General features: G+C 39.0%; 1 long non-coding RNA gene across 1 annotated transcript; it reads left to right on the top strand.

Moving 5' to 3' along the window:
• The first annotated feature begins 3,665 nt into the window (after positions 1–3,665).
• LOC144027412 (uncharacterized) lies at positions 3,666–8,077 on the top strand. The gene is made up of 4 exons (XR_013285459.1): positions 3,666–3,816; positions 5,819–5,896; positions 6,649–6,732; positions 7,427–8,077. It is a non-coding gene; the product is annotated as an uncharacterized LOC144027412 (long non-coding RNA).
• Positions 8,078–10,248: the final 2,171 nt, after the last annotated feature.

Below are 10,248 nucleotides of genomic sequence, written 5' to 3'. Positions count from 1 at the left end.
ACAAGACGAAGCAAAAAAAAAAAAAAAAGGATTGAGCATTCTTCACGCTACCAAAAGAGGAATCACTAGGTAGCCATTAGAGAACTTTGTACATGGTGGCTGAATTAGAAGATGCTAACTGTTAGCACAGGCAAAATGTGGGGGGAAAATAACCTTTTCGTTTGTTTGTGCTGCTACGGTTTAACACAGTTGAATTTAATAACTGACCAACACCATAAAGACTTTTTACAGCATAAACGACGGCGGTGGCCGAATTAGCAGATGCTAAGTTGCTAACATACCTAAATAACACTACAAGACTTGTGTGAAACTGCCAATTTTGATGGCATTTTGACAACACATAAAGGGGAAATAAATCTGGATTGTATAAACCTGTAAAGGCTTTGTATGATGAGATTTGAAAGCACGTAGGGAATTCCACGTAGTAGCGTCACCGAGTTGAATCCAACCTGTCCACTTTGACTGCGGTTGACGATTAAATGCTAGTTTTAGCCCTCCATGCATGCCATTGTAGTCCATTAACCCTGCACTGCTACTTTCCTGCCACAGGGGGGGCGTGCAGAGAAATTGTCACGTGACGGCCGGATCTCTATGGACGCAGCACAGCTATACCTGTAGAGGGTGGCTATGGAGGTGATGGTAGTTGGAACACATGGACACGAAGGCGCTCCAAGTGTAAACTTCACAAATCTTTGACATTGGTGGTCAAATCACTTTCTTTTTCCACCATGCTTGTCACAGATTATCAGCGCACCTCTAGCATGCTGCATTTAAAGCGAATGAGAGCAGCCACTTTAATTGGGAAAGGATGGAGTCGGCTGTGTTCACGCACACAATGGCGCAAAACACCCTTAAAAAACATCCATACCAAAATAAGGTCTACCCCGCCTCAGCGCAGATTTAGAAAATAGAGTCCCATGGCTTCACTTTAAAACAGCTCATGTCCCCTGCCTACTGCCCAGACCCAGCTGAGATAGGCGCCAGCACCCCCCGCGACCCTTGTGAGGAATAAGCGGTCAAGAAAATGGATGGATGGATGGATGATTTTGAATGACATCTGATCCCAAATGTTTGCGAGTTTGGAGTAAACAGTAAACAATAAACCAGACTATTACACACAAGCTTGGGAAGTAAGAAAATACATGTACTGACATTACATACCGCAGACAAAAATGTATGGTAGTTGGATTATGTTATTAACTACATTTTTAAGCGGTAACTAACCCTCCCAACCCTGATCACAAATTATAATTGTTGATTATTGAATGTAACCCTCCCACAATATTCAACTGACTATCTGGAAATGAGAAGTTGTCTTGTGCAATTCACGTCATAAAACTCAAGATATGAAAAAGAGAATTCACAATGACTATCACTGATGGCGTATGTGCATGGCACACAGCCCTTTTACCCTGTTATGTACTTGAGTACATACGGGTTGTCCACTGTAAACATCCATCCATTAGTAATACCATTCCACCTTTTAGCCAACCCCATCAGTCACTGAACACTGGAAAGCAGACATGTGTCAAGGACAGTGAGCTACTCACTTGCTTGCAAAACACGCACGCACACGGGGAATGAAAATAGACATGGTGGGTATTTTTGAAAGAACCTACAAATCGTAATATTTGACCACCTGATCTAATTTGTCAGTTACTCAACACTAACCTTTGCGACATGCGGACCCTAGAGCCAGATAGGGTCACAAAAATACGTTTCAGTTTAAACTTTGTATTTCTGTGTGAGTTACGTGGTACTTTAGCAAAGGAACATTAATAAAAATAAATAAAATAAATTAAAATAAAAAAACAAGAAAATAATAAGATTTACTGTAGCTAGCGTAATTTGAGAACATTTATAGTTAAATAAAAACTCCGAGAGTAGTGTGATGATATGTGAAAAATGAGATAAGAATGGAAATAATTTAATGGAATCCCTTCGCCTGTGTTTGGACTCATTTTGGGATAGGCTGAGTAAGGTTCCCAATAGTATGCTGTCTCATAAAAAGACATTTTAAGTGAGTTTCCTCAAAGATGGCCTGTTATTCTAACACTTCATTAAAGTGGAAGTCAACCTTAAACATTTCTTGACAATAATATGTTATATGTGACCTCACTAGTCTAAACGTGACATTCTGATTAATATTACATTTGTGGAATATGAGTTATGCAGAAAAATCCAGACGTTTTTATCCCTCTCAGGAGGCAACTGAACATGACATAACAGTTGCTCAGGGCTCATGCAACGACCAGTCACAGTTCATCTGTTTTCTGAAGCTGAGCTGTGATTGGTTGTTAGACCTGAGCAACTGTGATGTCATTGTCCATCGACAGCAAGTGGCAAAATGGTCACCTTCTGATATTGATAAAAACTGATGGATTTTGCTGCTCAACTCATATTCCACAAATACAATATTAACCAAAATACAGTAATGGCGCTGCATAGGACATATTATTGTCAGGATATTTTTGAGGGGTTAACTTGATTTTCCTTTAATGTCATTCAATCCTCATTTTGTCTCGCAGCAAGATGGAGCCGAATAGAGTTGAATAAGAGCGAGTATATTCTCTCTCACCGTATTCACGCTGCATCCTATCCAACATGTTCATTGCTGAATTATTGAACTGTTGTACCTGCGAGGCCAGCAGGCCGCGTTAGGGGCTGCCCCAGTATGATCTATAATTAAATATAATGCAACATGAAAGTGCATAAGTCATGAGAGTCGGCTTTGGACAAGTCACTCAGACTTCCTCCTTGTTATCCATTTGGTTCCTATGCTGACTCCAGCTGTTTTCCTTCTCAGGCTTTATTTTATAGACTTTTGGCACTACCGTTTTTCTTTCTGTTTGGTTACTTGCTGAATGAGTGGTGCTCAATGTTTGCTATCAACAGTTGACAGTCAGGAGGCAAACAATATCATGTCTTGTTTGATTATGCTATTACGGCATGGTTGCTCTCTGAGTACACAGTATTACATCCAATAGGGCCCCTGTGTCTTGGAAAATGTTTGTCTTGTTCCTCCCGGCAGCTCACTTCTAAATCCTATCAAAGCTCGCTCATGGAAATAATCCTGGCGTACATTTTAAAACATGTACACCAAAACTGTTTGATGACCATTTTAATGTCCCATTCAGGAGTACTCAGCATCCATCCACTGTACTGAGCAAGCATCTGGTGTAAGTTTTTGCAGTTGTCTTGTATCGGAATCGGACACCGGGAATGGAATTGGAGTTTTGTGTCAAAGAGCACGTTTCATGTTACAGTAATTACTTGGCAAAATCACAACATTTTATTTCATACGTTTATTTAATCAGCAAAGATCACAGTGAGTTACAATAACTCGTCTCACAGGAAGTCCTGGTAAAGACAGGTGGCAGAAAATTGCACAATAGACATGAGACAAAGCCACACACAAAACAATAAAAACAACAACAACATTGGGCCTCAAATTCAAAATCAAATTGCCTAACCTTTGTGCCACCATCCCTTAACCTTTGTTGGATGACTTCATTGGGCAGAGATGGGAAATCCAGGTCCAGAAAGTTAAAAACCCTGCCACAGTTTGGCTTTAGCTACAGGTGCTTGGAATCAGCCTGCAGTTAACGAGGTCATTACAAGAAGCACCTGTGCCTAAAGTCAAATTCTGGCAGGGTTTTGACTTTTTTGACCTGGTTTTCCCATCTCTGTCATTGGGTGAAGGAGAAACGAAAAGATGCTTCCTTTGAACACAAGAAAGGACAGCACTTGTTCAAATGAATTCCACTCCACTTTTCCAAACTGACGTCATTGTGCGTCGGCGCGGATATTGCTGACGTAAGTCTCTGGCTTTTGGACTTTACCTGCAAAATTAATAAGAAAATTAGAAAGATACAGACACTAATAGATGTTTTTGTGAAGGATCACTGATGTTTTTAATTGATTTTGAAATTGTCCATACTCTAATAGATAGAAAGGTCTTTATACTTTATACTTATACCGGTTAATATCTAAATAAATATACCTCACTCACATTTAAAATCAACCCTAAAGGGTCAATGTATAAAATGAATTATACCAAAGATGAAAACAAAGAACATTTTCACTATAATAATCATTTGTTTTAGTTTTGTAAACGTAAAATGTAGTTTCAGTTAGTTTTATTAAAAAGCATTTTCGTTTGTATTTTATTTTGTTAACACAAGTTTTTTATTTTTTATTTTTTTTTATTTTAGTTTTAGTTATTTCGTTTTATTTAAAACAACCTTGGTTCAGCAAAATGCCAAAAGAAATAAAACTCGATCCATACGCACAACTTTATTGGTTCAAAGATTTATGTTTTGGAATGTACAATGAATTAAAACTCAAAAAGAGATAATAAACGTACCCGTTGAGCCTTTCTTTTCTTTTTTTCTTCCCATCAAATCGGGTCATTTTAATAAAACATGGAAAAATTAGATTATTATTATTTTTTTTCCTTTTGAGGGTGGAATTTCAAATTCCCTTATATATTTTTCATTCAGCAAACTCATCTGTTGCTGCAAGCTCCTGTGCCTCCCTCCCTCCTCCTAAAGCCAAAAATGTCAATGTGGAGCAGTAAAGTCGACTACTCGTATAGTCTGCACAACCTTTACAAGAGAGAATTCCATTTATTTTGGTATGTTTAACAAAATCACAAAGAATTCTGACCTCAAGCAAACTACTGAAAAGTGCAAAGGTTTTTCTTGATAGACATTTGCAAAAAAGATAAACACACACGCACACACCACATGGGATCCACACGTCCGTCCAAATGTGAACGGTAATATCTCCACTTTGCAGGCGGCTGCGGGGAGGAAAGGCTTAGCGGCTTGCTCACTTTCTTCCTTCACTAGCTGTGAAGTGGAGTCTGAGGTGTCAGTAGTTTTTTTTTTTTTTCTCTCCCCTCCAACCACCCCCAAACAATCTCCCTGCATGCCTCTCTCTGTCGTTTCACTGTAAAATATGTCATCAAGTCTGCGCTTTACAGGGAACGCTGTGACGGCCTGATAAGAAGCTGCAAACAACATATGTACATCATGTGTACAGACAGGAAAGAATGTTACATGTGGTATAGCTGGCTCACCCTGCTCTCCTTCCCATATCCAAAGTTGGCTATGGTTGTCGTGGCAACGGGAGTTGAGAAATCCAACTCTTCATCCCTTGAAAATTATCGGGAGGATTTAATTTCAAGTAGAAAAATAAGAGTATGAGGACATGGGAGTAAGAGAGGGTGAAGGAAGGAGAAAAGATTTGCTGGAGGGAGGAAGAAGACTGACGTAAGTAGGAAGCTTCCACCGCATGTACCGCTGAAGCAGATGGCGTGACTTGATGGTCCGTGCCTTGTGAGCGCTGCGGCCATAAGGAGGCAGGTTAGGAAGATATTTGGAGTGGCAGACTTTGGCAAAGGCTACAAAGTACGAAATGCAAGGCGGGAGATCTCGCTCTGTGCCTTAGGCTGGCGCAAAGGTGAGCTGCTGTTATTTCTCTATGATTTCAGGCCTTATGGCGCAAGTAGGGAAAAGAATTGAGGTTTAGGGTTTCGACATGGTAATGTTGGAATGCGTAACCGAGTTTTACAGAAAAGGGGAGATAAAATAACCTTGTTTTTTCACTTTCTTCTTTTTTCCCTCTCTTTCTTTGTCATGACAGCTTTCAGAAATTTCTAATTCTGAAGTGACACCAGGTAGAAGGGAAAGATATCACCCACTTCCTGATGTGTTTTTCAACACCTGTCAATTATTATTACAATTATTCCTGTTTGTTGCCTCAAATTTGTCAAAGCAAAATGATTCATTCCAGTCATTGTGCTTATTTCCAGGGGATTTCAGACCTGACAGACTTATTCACAGTGCTGTCCATACAGCTTCTACATCATTCATCATCAATAAGGTTGCAGGTGAGCTATCCCAGCCAACTTTGGGAAAAAGACAGAGTACATCGTGGACTGGCCAAAATTCTAAACTGAGTTGTTTATATAAAATGACCCTCCCATTACGGAGCCAACGTCACAGCCGACAGCCAATGGCCAACTTGAGAATGTTGCACCCCACCTTGGTCCTATCTATTGCATTAAAGAGTAACTATTGCCCATTTTAAACTTAACGAGAGTCAAAGGGTAAAGATTTGTACACCCATTACATCATACGACAAAGACGAATGAAACACTTTACTTATCATTGACTTTATACTATGTATCCTGTTCTTAAAATAGATTTACATATACAGTATATACAGAAAAAATAAATTTCATTTACATTATTTAATTTTTGTTAGTATAGTTAATTTAATTGCCATGGAAGTTACAAGTTGTTCATTGTAAAAGATAAACAATATAGTACAATATGTAATCAAATTTACCTTTTAATTAGTACAACTTTCAAAAAATATGTTTCTGTTTAGTTTTATGTTATGCTTTTTAATGGTTAACATTCGACACCAGGGTTAAAGGATGCAGGTCCAGAAAGTAAAAAAAAACAAAACTTTCGCGCTTCAACTCATCTGACAGGTAAACATGCTCGTCTTCACCTGTTGGTTCGATCCACCTGTGGTGAAAGCCAAACTGTTTCAGGGTTTTTACTTTCTGGACCTGGATTCCCCAACCTTTTTCTATCCATCCACCAATGTTCTGAACCGCTTACTCCTCATCAGGGTCGCGGGGGTTGCTGGAGCCTATCTCAGCTGGATACTCTGCATAATCATCGTCATCATCATAATGATTATCTTTGTGAAAAGGTAAAGACGCAACAATTGTGAACACAATACAAAATATACCATTTTTTAGGGTTGTTAAAAGGGAAGTCAAGTCAACAATTTTCTTTACAATATGTTCTATGCGGTAGTGATGAATAAAACATGGTATTCTGATTAATATTGCGCTTAATTGTGGTATATTCCACAATTAATTATTCCACAAACAGGTGGATTTTGTTGCTTAATTCAATTATGAATTAAGCAGCAAAATTCACCTGTTTTTTTTTCCATCGATGGGGGCGACCATTTTGTCACTTGCTGTTGATTGAAAATGACATCACAGTTGCTCAGGGCTCAGACAAAGACTAATCAATGCTCAGCTTGCAAATGTCACATGAGCAAATCCAGAAAACAGGTGAGCCATGATTACCTGAGCTCAGAGCTACTGTGTTGACAGCAAGGGACAAAATGGCCGCCCCCTATGAATTTTGCTGCTTAATTCATATATCACAAAAGCAGTATTAATCAGAATGCCAAAGTGAAGAAAATTTTTGACTTGACTTACCCTTTACAAATCACTATAAACTAAAGCATAGTCAAGTTTTATCAGCAAGTGACTGAAAGTCTTCACAGATCAAATATTTTATGGGATGTGGCACAGCTCCGATAACCAAACCTTTATTTTAACTTTAACAAGCACCTTGGGAAGTTTGTATTTGCTGTTCTTCCTGTGTAGGGAGATGACAGGCCACGCTTGGTGAGAACACGGTGTACCGGCCAGACCATTGGCGGGTGAAGATGTGGGTGGATGGGGCTACAGGGTGGGCGGAGGCATTGGTTTGAATGTGTGTGTATGTAACAGAAGGGGTGCATGGGGTCATCTGCCTGAATACTCCTGCACACATCCTGACATGCTGTCTCTGTAGGTCTTCTACTCCCTCTCTGTGTCACATGCGGCAAACGCATGCACACATTAGCCCTCAAATGCATGGAACCCAGCTGTGCCCTCAGACTTCTTTCAAATACATAAAACACACTCAGCTGCAGGCCTTGCACAAATTTACACGCACATACATTCATTCCAACTTTCCAGCTGAACTCATGTCTGCACCAATACACTCTTTACCATAGGCTTAAAAAGGTCGACCACCCCCCCACCCCTTTCCAATTCATGGCCTGGAAGAATGGAGCCAGTGTGTGTGAGGGAGCCGGCAGGCAACGACCGAGCCATTTTTTTTTCTTTCCTAGACCACATGTGTCAGAGTGCAGAAGGTTTGGAAATATGGCCACGCTTTGTTTTGGGAGCGACCCTTGACTATATGTGGAAATAAATCAAAAAGAAGTGACAAATGTAGACTTGCACGTTCTGGAAGACATACAACAGTGACCGAGGGGATCTGTCGTCACTTTTCCAAAGCACTCCATTTGAAGTTCCAGTTGATTTTCAGGGCTAGTTTAATAAAATATTAAAATAATGGATGTTTCCTTGCTAAATTTAGAAGCCTGCCATGAAGCAGCACTCAAAGGATTAGCATATAAAAGAACTTTTAAAGAAATAGTGAATGCATGATGACAAATAGCATTGTCTGCTCACCAATTTGTCAGCTAAACCTGCACCTTACATCACAGAAATATCAAGGACAGTCATATATATATATATATATATATATATATATATATATATATTTGCTGAAATATGTTTTAAATATTTCTTTTCAACACCTTTGAGTAAGCCTCGAGGTCAATCCTTAATTCAATCAAAATGTTTCCCATGTTTTAATTTTATCAATTATTCAGAATAGGGTTCCCAAACTTTGGCCTGGGGGCCGGTTACGGTCCATCTTCCAATTCTTAGCGGTACACTACATATACTCAGACTAACATCAGACACTATTTTTATTTATTTATTTAATTTGGGCATGAAAAGCGGGGTCTGCTATACTAACAATATGCAAAGATACAAAGAAGTTCCTCTTCATTTGGGTGACTAAAGTTAATAAGCAAAAATGTTTTCCTCCACTTTCTGTTCCCTGTCAAGGTCCAATTAATTACGGATCTTAAAAAATGTCAACGTTCTGGATTTCTCTTGTTTTGGTTCTTCTTTTGGACTTCAACATAATAAAGCGGTGGATATTTTCAAGTGGGTCGCAGGGATGTTAACCTTCCCAAAATTTGTTAAAAGACAACTATGGAGGACATCCAGAATTTTCTATTCTTACTTTACCCCGGGAATTCCATTTGTTTATTTCTGTTGACATTATGATAGTCATAGAGAAAAAAATGATAGAAGGTTAGAATAAAACGCCCAAATTGCAGGAATTGTCTTGACAATTTTAATTTTAGTAAAACATACGTGCAGAGGTTTGGAAGAGCGCATATTTCATTTATCCATGATGTGTAATGTTCTCATCATTACATTATCACTGTCAAGGATTTCGAAACACATGCCTGGTAGACAGCTGTGGTTTCCTCAAAGGCAAGCAAAGCAGCTAGGAATGTCTCATTCAATTTTGGAATTGTGTTCATGTATCATCACTCCTGTAGGGTATTATAGCTACAGCCAGAGCAGGGGAAGTCAACCACATTTTTTTTTGACAATAATATGTTCTATCTATGCAGCCCCACTGGTCAAAATATGGTATTGTGGTTAATATTCTGTTAGTGGAATACGAGTTAAGCAGCAAAATCCAGCCGTTTTCATCCATCTGAGGGGGCGGCCATTTTGTCACTTGCTGTCGACTGAAGATGACTCCAATATTGCGCAGGCTCAGACAACGGCCAATCACAGCTCACCTGTTTTTTTTTAAGCTGAACTTTCTGAAGCTGAGCTGTGATTGGTCATTTTCTGAGCCCTGAGCAACATTTATGTAATCTTAAGTCTACAGCAAGTGTCAAAATGGCCGCCCCTTGAGATGGATAAAAATGTCTGTATTTTGCTTCACAACTGTTATTCCACAATGTAATATTAATCAGAATGTTATGTTTAGCCTAGTGAGGTCACATATAACATATTATCGTTAAGAAATGTTCAAGGTTGACTTCCACTCTAAGACAAAAGAATACAAATAAAAATTGAATTGCTGTTCTTATGGAGGTATAGTATGTTTCAAGTGAGTTATTTTTCAGGATGGGTCTATTTTTTTGTCAGGCTTGTACATTTCATATCTGAACAACAAACAACCAAGTTTTACCCACTGCTTACATTGACTGCTGTTGCAGGGTAAAAGGTAAATAGGGTTATTATGGCTGAGGAGACAAGGATAGAACACTGGAAGTGTGACCCAAGATTGCTTACAGCGTATAAGATAAAATGATTGGTAAACTAGATTGTGGACAGATACGCATCTAATGCCTTGGGACTAATTGAAAAGTGGAGAGAAAGGTCTATCTTTCAAGGAGTCAAATAAAGATCCATGAAAATGGGCGTATCTTGCATAATGTCATAATACCTTGAAAAGTTTAAGCATATTTGCCTTTGAGCAATCGGATGGGAAACATCAAACCTTTTTGAAAAAAAATGGCCCTTCCACCTTTACTGCATGGGTTATAAATATAGTT

This window comes from Festucalex cinctus, chromosome 10, assembly GCF_051991245.1.
Source record: "Festucalex cinctus isolate MCC-2025b chromosome 10, RoL_Fcin_1.0, whole genome shotgun sequence".
NCBI classification, from domain to species: domain Eukaryota; kingdom Metazoa; phylum Chordata; class Actinopteri; order Syngnathiformes; family Syngnathidae; genus Festucalex; species Festucalex cinctus.
This window is presented reverse-complemented; position numbering and strand designations above follow the sequence as displayed.